At 38.2% G+C, this 14,106-nt stretch overlaps 1 protein-coding gene across 1 annotated transcript in view; it reads right to left on the minus strand.

Annotated features, from left to right (window-relative positions):
* WDR49 (WD repeat domain 49) overlaps window positions 1-14,106 on the minus strand; it is a 202,486-nt gene that overhangs the window by 23,804 nt on the left and 164,576 nt on the right. The gene's annotated exons all lie outside the window — the stretch shown is intronic.

Below are 14,106 nucleotides of genomic sequence, written 5' to 3' on the forward strand. Positions count from 1 at the left end.
ACCTCATGTGCAACCAGCACCCATCTATTACTGGAGGCTTGCATGTTGCTATGATGCTGAACAGGTTTCAGTGAGGCTTCCAGACTACGATGGACTGAGAAGAAAGGGCTGGCAATCTACTTTTGATGAAAACTCTGTGAATTATAATAGTCTGAGACTCAACTGACCATGGGGATGGTGAAGGACCAAGCAGCATTTTGTTCCATTGTGCATGGGGTCACCACGAGTTGGGGACCAACTCCACGGCAGCTAATAACAACAGGTGTGGGGTAGGCCTGAGATGGTGCATTTCTAACAAGCTCCTAGGTGATGCCCACACTAGTATCTACTGACCCACATTTTGATGTCAACGTTCTAATTCCTAGATCTGGAATCCAGATCAGTATTGCCAACCTGTCATTCAATTTCAGCTACCAATCAGCTAGTAGTCAGATGACAAAGGCAACAGGTTGGTGACAGTGAATAATAAAGACTGAGCAAAATACTTTAATAGTCTCATATGACTCTTAAAAGGTCCCTGGGTGGTGCATGCAGTTTGCGCTCAGCTACTATCGGAAAGGTTGGCGGTCCTAACCCACACAGTGGCACCACAGAAGAAGGGTATGGCCATCTGCTTCCATAAAGATTATAGCCAAGAAAACCAGATTCCAGGAAAGAAAACTCTATGGAGCACAGTTCTACTCTGTAAAACATGAGGTCCCTATGAGTCAAAATCAACTCCATGGCAACAGGTTTGTTTTATTTTATTTTATTTATGACTCTTAAATGGTGGTATTTTGGACCTGTTGAACTTTTCTAAAAAATGTATTTCACATATTAATGACTTCTGTTTTGTAGATGCCACCTTTTGGGGGTGTATGTGTATGTATGTGTAACTTTCAGGGTCATTTGGTGCTACCATGTAAACAAAGGTATAAAAGAATAGGAAGGATTTCTACTTCTAAAATGTCTCTATTTTTTGTGCTCATTATGAATCTTCAGCTATCTAAAATCTTTTCGGGTGAACCAGGTGTAGCATCTCTCATTTTCAATAAAATATTTATGAACTTTTTTTTCTGTTTTATAATTATTTGTTCTTCTAAGAATTTTTACATATCAATGATCCTTTTTTTTTGTACTGGTACATAGATTTCAGGCTATATTCTAAATCAAAGATAAACTAAACTAGGCTTTACTAAAATCTTACATATATATTTTACACATACATTTTAAGAGCTATAGAGAGAAGTTTTGTGTTTTAATGGAAAACCATACCTTATCTTTAGCACACCCTCCAAGATTGTCAGATTCTGGCTAAGTTCATTGTTTATGAGCTATTTTGCCCCTCTTTGTAAATTGCAGGTTACTGATGGGTAGTCAAACTCTGTCTTGTCTGGTAGTGTTTTAATTGATTTCTTTCTCCTCTGTGGAAAAACAGTTTTAGTACTTATCTGTAAATTGTACTGGAACCTGTTATCTTGCACAAATTGTCAGCCTTTATCAAATTTTCAATTCTTCTAGTTTCCTACAATATCTAGCTACAACATTCAAAATTCCTTTTCCAGTTTTTCTCCCTTCTGCCTCCTCCCACCATCACTGAGAACTAAAGCTTGACTGCTGAGATCCCTAACCAGGTTCTAGGTTGCCTTGGAGCTGTCTCTTTCTCCCAGAATCCTAAAACACTTGCCTTTAACACCTGTCAACATATGGTACAACTGGTTTTGAAATACCAGTAAGAATCTCGAGACACCCAGGAGGTTTACGATTTCCTCTAGGTTGTAGGGCAATGAATGATATTCATCTTGAACAAAATGGGGTCGGGGGGCTGACAATGGTGAATTTTACTTGAGTCTTGCACTCTTGGAAAGCAGAGGTGGTTAAGAAATCCCCCAGCCTCCTAGGTTCTGGGAACGGCTAATCACGAGGGCTCATTCCACTCTTTCATCCTTTCTCAGGAATCTCCGAAGACTTGGGATGGCTCCCTTGTTTACCTGCTTCTATGAAAGTTCAGACCCCTTTCCTTTTCTTTGAAATGTTCTTCTTTAATGAATATTCTCCCTATTTAACAGTCTAAATAAAATAACCTTTTTAATTGTCCAGTGCATTTGCCTTTGACTGAGAAAGAAACAACAACAAACAATTCTCAGGACGTATCACCAATGTTGTACACAGGGCCACTATGAGTTGGAACATACTTTATAGCACCTAACAACAATAGCAAAAACAGCCACTAATGCAGCATTTTCTCTACACTGGAAGTTTTAAAGATTTTACAGATACAATGTGAATGAGCTCTGGGAAATTTTATTGGCAAATCTGACCCAGAGCCAGTTCTAAGTAGTTTTCAGGTTTTTGAATGAGGCATATCAAAGAGGGGTTTTGAGCTGTTTGAGAACCCATTGGGAACAGCTTGGAAGCCAAAGGGAGAGTGTGAAAGATGTTTCAAGTTGAAAGAGAAGACAAAAAGACATTAAAAACCCAGTAGGTAAGACTAAAAAGTCACTTGGGGATTATGAACTGTTTGAAAACTGTCCTAAGTTCCAAAGTGATGGTTTAGAACGTTGAAAGGAAACCTTGCAAAATGCCTCTCATCTTATAATTGCCAAATAACCTTTCGTGTACTGTAATTACAGAGACTCAGGAATGCACTTAAAATGCTGTGCAAAGACCTAAGGTATTCTCTGTAACGTTGCTAGAATGGGAAATATATTAGTAATTGTGATTTTTTTAAACTGCTTTTTTACAATACCGATTTTTAAATTTAGTAGCATAGTCCTGAAAAGGAGATGAATAGCTAAAAATGAAAGTGATAAACAATAGGCCAATTATTGTAAAAAGCTGGTGTTATCAGTAAGTACAAGAATAGGCTGCTTTGGAAATGTGATTTGAAAACGATTTGAACAGGGGAGGGCTCATCTAGAAATATTAATGACATGGACACCAAAGTCAGTCTTCCAGTTCTCAGCTACACTCTAATCCAGTGACCCAGTGCCGTCGAGTCGATTCTGACTCATAGCAACAGCTACACTCCACCTCTTCCTTATTAGCTACATGACCCAGGTAAGTTATTTAAACTCTCTATGCCAGAGTGCTTCTTAGAAGTGAGGATGTCAAAACTTTGTCTCACGTACTTTGGACATGTTATCAGGAGGGACCAGTTCCTGGAGAAGGACATTAGAGGGTCAGGAAAAAGAGGATGACCCTCAGTGAGATGAACTGATACAATGGGTGCAATGATGGGCTCAAACACAGCAATAATTGATAATGGCACAGGACCCAGCAGCATTTAGTTTTGCTGTTGTTCATAGGGTCGCTGTTGGTTAGAACTGACTTGATGGAACCTAACAACAACATGCCACAGATTCTTCATATAGAAAATAGGGCTAATAATAATTCCTATCTAAAAAAAAATTTTTTTTTTTTTATCTAATAGAACTGCTCAGTTGAATAATAACAAAATACTATGAATTAATAAAATGTGTTGAACTTTTACTAGGTGGCAGTCACTGTGTTCAGTGCTTCACATGTATTATCTCACTTAATATTCACAGCAACCATATGAGGATAGAAACTAATATAAAGCCTATTTTCAGTTAAAGAAAACAAGGCACAGGGACTTTAATTGACTGTCACATAGCTAGCATTTGGTACAGTTTTGACTTCATAGCTTTATTCCTTTGAGTCTTCTAAGCTTTATTCCCTTTATGAATGACAATTTCCTCGGAAGAAAACCATTACCACCTTAAAGCTTAATAGGGATGATGTTATTCTAAAAGGTGAAAAAATAATATAAATTCATTAGAAGTAAGGAAATTTCACTTACAGGCAGGAAAAAAGAAAAGGATAAAATATGCCAGTCTTCACATAGAAATAGAAAGGAAATTCCTCAACATAATAAAGGATATTTATACAAAGCCAATAGCCAACATCATCCTGAACAGAAAGAGTATGAACACATTCCCCTTGAGAACGGGAAACAGGCAAGGATGCCGTTTATCACCACTCTTATTCAACATTGTGCTAGAGGCCCTAGCCAGAGCAATTAGGCTGGAAAAAGAAATAAAAGGCATCCAAATTGGTAAGGAAGTAGTAAAAGTATCTCTATTTGCAGATGATACGATCCTATACACAGAAAGTCCTAAAAAATCTGCAAGAAAACTACTGGAACTAATAGAAGAGTTCGGCAATGTATCAGGATACAAAATAAACATACAAAAAACAGTGGGATTCCTCTACACTAACAAAGACAACATCAAAGAGGAAATCACCAAATCAATACCATTTAAAATAGCTCCCAAGAAGATAAAATACTTAGGAATAAATCTAACTGGAGATGGAAAAGGCCTATACAAAGAAAACTACAAAACACTACTGGAAGAAACAAAAAAGAGACCTACATAAGTGGAAAAACATACCTTGCTCATGGATAGGAAGACTCTGTGTTGTGAAAATGTCAATTCTACCCAAAGTGATCTATAGATACAATGCAATCCTGATCCAAATTCCAATGGCATTTTTAATAAGATGGAGAAACAAATCATCAACTTCATATGGAAAGGGAAGAGACCCTGGATAAGTAAAGCATTACTGAAAAAGAAGAACAAAGTGGGAGGCCTCACACTAGCTGATTTTAGAACCTAGTATATCACCATAATAGTCAAAAAAGACTGGTACTGGTAAAACAACAGATACATAGACCAATGGAACAGAATTGAGAATCCAGACATAAGTTCATCCACCCATCAGCAGCTCATATTTGAAAAAAACCCGAAGTCCATTAATTGGGGAAAAGACAGTCTCTTTAACAAATGGTGTTGTCATAACTGAATATCCATCTGCAAAAAAATGAAACAAGACCCATACCTCACACCATCCACAAAAACTAACTCAAAATGGATCAAAGACCTAAATATAAAATCTAAAATAATAAAGATCATGGAAAAAAAAAATAGGGACAATGCTAGGAGCCCTGTTACCTGGCATAAACAAAACACAAAACATTACTAACAATGCACAAACACCAGAAAAGAAATTAGATAACTGGGAGCTCCTAAAAATCAAACATTTAGGCTCATCCAAAGATTTCACCGAAAGAGTAAAAAGATGACATACAGACTGGGAATAAAAAAAAAAAAATTGGCTACAACAAATCCAATCAGCATCTAATCTCTAAAATCTAAACCGTACTACAAAACCTCAACAACGAAAAGACAAATAACCCAATTAAAAAATGGGCAAAGGATATGAACAGGCACTTTACCAAAGAAGACACTCAGGTGGCTAACAGATACATGAGGAAATGCTCATGATCGTTAGCCATTAGAGAAATGCAAATCAAAACTACAATGAGATACCATCTCACCCAAACGAGGCTAGAATTAACCCCAAAAACACAAAATAATAAATGTGGGAGAGGTTGTGGAGAGACTGGAACACTTACACACTGCTGGTGGGAATGTAAAATGGTACAACCACTTTGGAAATCGATTTGTAGCTTCCTTAAAAAGCTAGAAATAGAACTACTATATGATCCAGCAATCCTACTCCTTGGAATACAGAGCCCTCACACAATTAGATATATGCACACCCATGTTCATCGCAGCACTGTTCACAGAAGCAAAAAGATGGAAACAATCTAGGTGTCCATGAACAGATGAATGGGTAAACAAATTATGCTATATTCACACAATTGAACACTATGCAATGATAAAGAACAATAATGAATCTATGAAACATGGATGAATCTGGAAAGTGTTATGCTGAGTGAAATTAGTCAGTCACAAAGGGACAAATATTGTATGAGACCACTATTATAAGAACTCAAGTAAAGGTTTAAACACAGAAGAAAACATTATTTGATAGTTACGAGGGTGGGGAGAGAAAAACAGGGGTATTCACTAACTAGATAGTAACCCAGTGCCCAGTGCCACTAGTTAGTAGACAAGAGTTATTTTAGGTGAAGGGAAGGACAACACACAATACGGGAAGTCAGCACAACTGGACTAAACCAAAAGCTAAGAAGTTTCCTGAATACAACCAAACATTTTGAGGGACAGAGTAGCAGGGCTGGGGGACTGGGAATCATGGTTTCAGGGCACACCTAGGTCAACTGGGATAACAAAGCTTATTAAGAAAATGCTCTGCATCCCACTTTGATGAGTGATGTTTGGAGTCTTAAAAGCTAGCAAGCAGCCATGTAAGATGCATCAGTTTGTCCCAACCTCCCTGGAGCAAAGGAGAACAAAGAACACCAAAGACATAAGGAAAATATGAGCCCAAAAGACAGAAAGGGCCACATCAACCAGAGGCTCCATCAGCCTGAGACCAGAAGAACTAGATGGTTCCCAGCTACCACCAATGACTGCCCTGACAGGGAACACAACAGAGTCCCTGAAGGAACAGGAGAAAAGTGGGGTACAGAACTCAAATTCTAGTAAAGACCAGACTTGATGGTCTGACTGAGACTGGAGGGACCCCAGAGGACATGGCCCCTGGAATCTCTGTTAGCCCAGAACTAAAAACATTTCTGAAGCCAACTCTTCAGACAAAGAGTAGACTGGACTATAAGACATGAAATGATACTGCTGAAGATTGTGCTTCTTGGCTCAAGTAGATAAAAAAAAAAAAAAAAAAAAATGGGACTAAATGGGCAGCTCTTGCCAGGAGGCGAGATGAGAAGGCAGAAGGGGACAGAAGCTGGTTGAATGGACATGGGAAATACAGGGTAGAGAGGAGGAGTGTGCTGTCATATTGTAGGGAGAGCAACTAGAGTCACATAACAATGTGAGTATAATTTTTTATATGAGAAACTGACTTGAATTATAAACTTTCATTTAAAAAGCACACACACAAAAAGAAAAAAATATATATGCCACTCATCAATTTGTTGCCTCCCAACTCCAAATCTACTCGTCATTGTCTGCTCTGTGATAATGGATTAAAAAAACATTGTCTTTAAGTCAATTTTGACTCACAGTGACCCGATAGGACAGGGTAGAACTGCCCCATAGGGTTTCCAAGGAACGGTTGGTGGATTCAAACTGCTGACCTTTTGGTTAGCAGCCAAGCTCTTAACCACTGGACCACCAGGGCTCTGAAAATGGGTTGGGGTCCTGTAAATATTTCTTTTTTAGCTTGTTTTTGAGATTGGTCACTAGAAGGCACTGGACAGACATTGGAGGAAAATGGGTTTCTTTTCCTTTTCCAGTGTGCTCTTCTCACCAGGCTCCTGGAGTGCAACTTCTCCAGCACTAGGCTCCTATAGATAGCATGGCTTCTCCAGTACCAAGTTCCTGAAGCATAAGTGGGTTCTCCGGCCCCGGAGTCCTACAATGCAGCTGTGGCTTCTCCAGAGCCCAGCAGCTTCTCCTGTTAGGGTGCCCCCCCTGTGAGAAACTACATCCTGCATGGTTTTTCCTAATACCCCAGAAGGCAAGAAGTGGGACACCAGCATGACTCCTCCCTGTGAACAGTTTTGCAGTGAGTTCCAAGGTGCAACACTTCTCTGTGGATAGCTTCCCTTGGCACCCTGGAGGACAGACTTCCAGCAAGTTCTACTGGAGCTTCATCTCTGCAACTTTGCTATCTAGTGAGACACAGATAAGCCCTCTCCAACAAAGTCTCAGCCCTAGGCTGAGTGAGTCTCTTCCTTGGATACTATCTAAGGCCTAGAGGTAGTAGATGTGCCTTGTATCTGGTATTCCTATATTATTTAGAGTTCTCTTTACTTCCTACTAGCCAATTTTCTACAATGCTCATATATTACATCTAAAATCAGAGGAAAAAAATGAACTAAAAAATACAATTAATTAAAAAATAACCCATCTTGACACTAGCTATTCTTTAGTTACCACTCTTTCTCTTTCATTCCTACTATAGCCAGTTTCTTGGAAAAATGTTGGTTTCTCAAAGTAGGTGTCCTACAGGCACCTCCTTCTCATCATATCCTAAAATCTGATCTTATTTCCTAACTCTAAACTACCTACTTCCCTTGTATCTTTTTTCTCAATGATAGTTCCCTTCTTTGACATAGCTATCTATGCTAGAAACGTGATAGTCATCCATGTCTCCACCTCTAACCAAGGTACAAAATTCTGTAAAATTCTACCTCCTTAACCTTTCCCAAATTAGTTATTTCCTTTCTAAGATTTCCTTGCCTTCAAAACAATAATAGTTAGAATGTAATGAATGTTTACTGTGTGCTTGTTATTGTGCTATAACTAACCCACGCAACTTGAAGAGGCAGGTATCATTACTTCCATTTTACAGATGAGAAAACTGAGAATTAAGAGGTTAGGTAATTTATCTATATATAAACAATTAAAAAAAAAAAAAATTTGCTGTCAAGATGATTCCAACCCAGAGCGATCCCATCTGTGTCAGAGTAGAGCTATGCTGCATAGGATTTTCAATGGCTGCAATCTTTCAGAAGCAAATTTTCAGGCCTTTCTTCCAAGGCACCTTTGGGTGGATTCAAACCACCAACTTTTCAATTAGTTGTTGTCTTCAGGTGCCTTTGAGTCGATTCTGACTCATAGCGACCCTATGCACAATGGGCAAAACACTGCCCAGTCCTGCGTCACTCTCACAATCGTTATTATGCTTCAACCTATTGTTGCAGCCACCATGTCAATCCTTTTTGTTGAGGGTCTTCCTGTCCTTCTCCAGGGACTGTTCACTCCTAATAACATGCCCCAAGTATGGAAGACTTAGTTTGCCATCCTTGCTTCTAAGGAGCATTCTGGCTGTACTTCTTCCAAGATAGATTTGTTCGTTCTTTTGGCAGTCCATGATATATTCAACATTCTTCACCAACACCTTAATTCTGAGGCTTCTTCTTTCTTCTTTATTCATTACCCTGCTTTCGCATGCATATAAGGTGATTGAAAATACCGTTGCCACGACTTAGTCTTCCAGGTACATCTTCACTTTTTAACACTTTTAAGAGGTATTTTGCAGCAGATTTGCCCATTGCAATGCACTTGATTTCTTGACTGCTGTTTCCATGGGCATTGACTGTGGATCCCAGTAAAATGAAATCCTTGACAACTCTGATCTTTTCTCCATTTATCGTGATGTTACTTATCCCTCCAGTTGTGAGGGTTTTTGTTTTCTTTATGTTGAGGTGCAATCTATATTGAAAGTTGTAGTCTTTGATCTTCTTCATTAAGTGCTTTAAGTCCTCTTCACTTTCAGTAAGCCAGGTTATGTCATGTGCGTAATGGAGGTTCTTAATGAGTCTTCCTCCAATCTTTGTGCCACATTCTTCTTTATATAGTTCAGCTTCTTGGATTATTTGCCCAGCATACAGATTGAATAAGTATGGTGAAATGATACAACCCAGACACACACCTTTCCTGAACTTGAACCACACAGTATCCCCTTGCTCTGTTTGAATGACTGCCTCTTGATCTACCTACAGGTTCCTCATGAGCACAATTAAGTGTTTTGGAATTCTCATTCTTCACAGTATTACCCATGATTTGTTATGATCCACGCAGTCAAATGCCTTTGCATAGTCAGTAAACACAGGTAAACATCTTTCAGTGAGTAGCCAACCACTTAACCATTAGTGCTACTGAAAGACTTCTTAAACACAACTAGAAGAAGCCAAAGTTAGGAATCAGAAGCAACTGGGCAATTGCAAACACCAAGTTCATACTATTACATATAATATGCTGCCTTCAATCTAGCTTCATTACGATGTGTCTACCACACAGTTTCCAGAAATCTTTCTAAAAAACAAATCTGGTCATGACACTTCCTGATTTTAAACATTTCAATAGGAATTATGTTTGTGGGTAGGATTTAATAAATAGTAGTTCAGCATTTGTATTACAACAGATAGAGGGAAAAAAAGCAGATATATCAAAAAAAAAAAAAAAAAAAGATCACATTAACTAAAATTCCAGGGAAAGTAGAGCCCTTCTAGATGAGCTGATACTGACAAATATTCCCTCTGGGGATTTAATATGTCTTGGTTTTGCTGAAAAAGTGGCTTATCATAAAACCAGTAACCCAGTGCCATCAAGTCAATTCCGACTCATAGTGACCCTATAGGACAGAGTAGAATTGCCCCATAGAGTTTCCAAGGAGCACCTGGTGGATTCGAACTGCCGACCCTTTGGTTAGCAGCTGTAGCACTTAACCACTATGCCACGCTTATCATAGGTAGACATATTCTTCTAGGGGAAAGCAATATCAGTAGAGCTTTTGATGGCTATATGGGTTGTTGTGATGTATCAGAATTTAGAAAAGTTCCAGTGAATATTTGCTGAATGCTGGGGTGACATAAAAGACTGTAGGCTGGACTGAAAATGCAGGATAAAGTTTCCTGCAGTCTTGCAGTGCCTAGGAGACAATATCCCACTAAATGTAGAGGGCTATAACAAACAGATACTTGAAGTCAGAAGTAGACTTATTCTCACTAAAGTTGCATCCCAGCACTGACACTGATAAGTTCCTAACTGGATCAAGATGATCAGCCCCTCACCCTGTCTGCGAAACTAAAGAAAGTATGAACTGTCTATGGAAGAAAATATTAATTTTAGTGTCTGTAAATATTTTGTACACAATTTCTGTCATAAATTTAAAAAAAAAAATTTTGCAAAGAAGCAGCAAAATGTGACCAATAACAAAGAGGAAAATATAGACATTAGAAGCAGACTCAAGGGTAATCTAGATATTAGTATTAGCAAACTAAGACTTTAAAACTACTATTATAAATATGTTAAATAAGACAGAGAGAAAAGCTGGATAAAATGGATAAAAATATGGGGAATTTCAACTGATAATTAGAATCTATATAAAATAGATTCAAATGGTATTCTAGAATTGAAAAAAATAAAAATTTGAAATTAGAAGCTCATTAGATGGGTTTAAGAGCAAACCAATAGAAGACAGGATCAGCGAACTGGAAGACAAGTCAATATAAAATATACAAACCGAAATTCGGGGGTGGGGGAGAAATGAGAGAAAAGCCTAAGAAACATTCATGACATCATCAACTGTCTAACATATGTATAATTGGAATCCCAGAAGGAGAGGAAAAAGGAAAAAAATATTTGAAAATATGTTATTGTTTTTGGGTGCCATCGAGTCAATTCCAACTGACAGTGACCCTATATGACAGAGTAGAAACGCCCCATAGGGCTTTCTTGTTTGTAGTCTTTACAGACGCAGATTGTCAGGTCTTTGAAGAAGGATGCATTCAAGAGTTCCTCTGAACCTCAGACAGTATAAATACACAGAAAATCATACTTAGACCCATCATAGTAAAACTGCTAAAAACCAAAGATAAAGACAAAAATCTTAAAAGCAGCCATAAAAAAGATATTACACTCAAAAAAGTAGCAATAATATTACCGAATAAATTTCAATTGGGATTTTAGAAGTAAAGAAATAAGGGGACATTATGTATTTTTTTTAAAGTGCTGCAAGAAAAAAATACTGCCATCTAGAGTCTTGTTCCCAGTGGAAATATTCTTCTAAATCAAAATGAAATAACTATTTTTTAGACATATAAGAGCTGAGAAAATTGTTTGCCAGCAACCACACATTATAAGAAATACTGCAAGAAGTTTTTCTTACTTAAGGAAAATGGTCCCAGATGGAAGCCTAGTATCAAAGAAGGAATAAAGAACCTAGGAAAGAGTATTGTAATCTCTAATCATTAAAACAATAACACAACGAGATATAAAAACTGAAGAACTAATAGAGGAGATAAAATGGAATGATTCAGATTAGTTGGTTAAAGTGTTTCAATGGCTCCACATTTCTGATAAAAATAAACACCAAGCCTTTTGGCATAGGACACAAGGCACTTCATGATCTGACCCCCATCTACCTATTTAGCCTTACTTCTCATCATGTTCTTTCTAGAACTCAGCCATTTGAAACTACTTATAGTTCCCATGTTATTCATACAACCTTACATTTACATATGCTGCTCCTTTCTCAGAAATATTATTCCCCTCTTTTCTTACCTTGATAATATCAATTTGACTTTAAATATACAGCTCAGGTTCAATCTAGTTTCCCTGAAAAACAAACTCTGAATCTCCATATGCTCCCACAATATCCAGGGCTTTTCTCCATCATAGCCCTTCTTGTAAAATACAATTGTTTCCTTATTTGCTGATTTCCCCAACTAGACTTCAAGATCTTTGAAGGCTGAGCTTCTGCATGTTCTCTCTATGTCTTTGGCATACACCACAGGGGCAGCGCAGAGAAGATATTCAACAGCTACCTTAGGAAAGGCTGAATATATAAATGAGCAAATATTATTTCAGTATTTGCTAGTCAAAGACTCTATAATATCGCACAGAGTATGTTACAATCTCCTCCCATCCTCCAGACTTTTATTTCCAAATGGCACACCAGTACCTCAAACTCGAAACATTACAAACCCAAGTCATTACATTCTACCTCCACTAATGTGTGTCTAACTCAGTTAACATCTCACCATCTGAAGTCACCCATTGCAGCCAACTCAGAATCACTTTGACTTCTGCCTCTTCTTCATCAGCTGTGCATTTCCACACTTTCTCCCCTCAACCTTGACTGCCTTTTGCCCTCCCTCATCCTTTGAACTCCCACTCATCTTTTAAGTCTCAGCTCGGATGTGACCTTCATTCTGCAAATTCTTTCCTAAACCCCAGCCAAGATTAATCTGACTTCTTCCTTGGTACTTTCACAGAAACTCGTCTGTGGTGTCATACGTCATGAATTCTGTTATCATCAATGATTTGCATCTATCTTTCTCACACATTAATGAGACTTCTAATAGAAGGAAATATTTTCACCAGCAGAAGAGGCAGGTTAGTGAAATATAAAGAAAGGGCAAAATATGAAAAAGTTTCACAGGAGCCGGGGCTCTCATGGCTGAAGGGAGTCGTTAGCTGCTCTCACTGTTTACCTGTCTCTCCCCCACTCTCTTATTCTCCAGCTTCTACATACTCCCTGACACCTATTTAACTTACCTCAATTCTGACTTCTTGCTGTCTTGGTTTCCTCCTGTGTGCATGTCCTATGTCTAAATTATCTTTACAACTCTGCCTTGGCTCTCTGGTTGTTTGCTATCTACCCCCTGCCCTCAGATTCTCCTCTGTCTGAGACTCACAAGGACAAAATAGCTATCCTTCATACTCATTCTTGGAGATGAATCATCCTGGTGAAAAACAATATGATGATAGACTGAAAGCCTGATCTGATGCTTTAAGGGCTATTTAGAGCCCTAAAGTTTATGACTTCACATTTTTAAAAGATATGACCCTTAAAAGATAATACATTTAGAAAATAAGAACCTCTGAGGAAAGGTAAAGCAAGCTGATAATAATCAGACTGGAAATTATCAGGATGAAGCATGACAGCTGTACCTTGCTTATAAGTGAAACTCCAAAAAAAAAAAAGTATAGACCAGCTGTTCTCCCACTCCATAGGGGACCTGGCAAAGAGAAGGCTTAAACCTCTGCCAGTATGGACATAAGGAAACACCTCCCTACTGCAAAGGGTTTTTGTTTCTCAAGGATGAGGCGGAACTGCCTTCTCAGAGGATTTGAAAAGATTAGAAACGATAGATCTCAGATGGCTCAAGTGTAGTTCTGATCTTTTGGATATTACAAGTTGAAAACTTGAACTTTTCATTAATTATTTGAAATGAGTTTCCCTGCAGCGTCCATATGCTTTCTGCAGGCTTCACTGAGAAGCAGGTTGTGCTGCCTAGTGCTCCCATAGGGCCCCTCTTTGCGGGTTGGATTTTTGTCCAGAAATTATTCTCCAAATTCTCAGAAACTCAGAATTCTTTAACAGTCTGAAAAACAAATCATCCCTTTTGCAACCTTCTTTCCAAATCTTCAGAGATAATTCATTCATATTGTCTAAGTTAAGCTTTCTTGTCCTATCATCATATTAGCCTAGCAACGCAGCCGGAAGCCTCCAAGACAATGCACTTTGAGTAGCCTCTATTTATAGTGTTTCACATGAAAAGAACAAAACCAGATTGTCAGAGATTCTGTGCTAAAGAAGTCTTTTGATGTTTCTTTCTCTGATATCACTTTTGAAAATTAAGGTTATTCGGGAGGAGGGGTTCTCATCCATGGCTGATTCATGATATACGTTCATGGCCTT

This window comes from Loxodonta africana, chromosome 23, assembly GCF_030014295.1.
Source record: "Loxodonta africana isolate mLoxAfr1 chromosome 23, mLoxAfr1.hap2, whole genome shotgun sequence".
NCBI classification, from domain to species: Eukaryota; Metazoa; Chordata; class Mammalia; order Proboscidea; family Elephantidae; genus Loxodonta; species Loxodonta africana.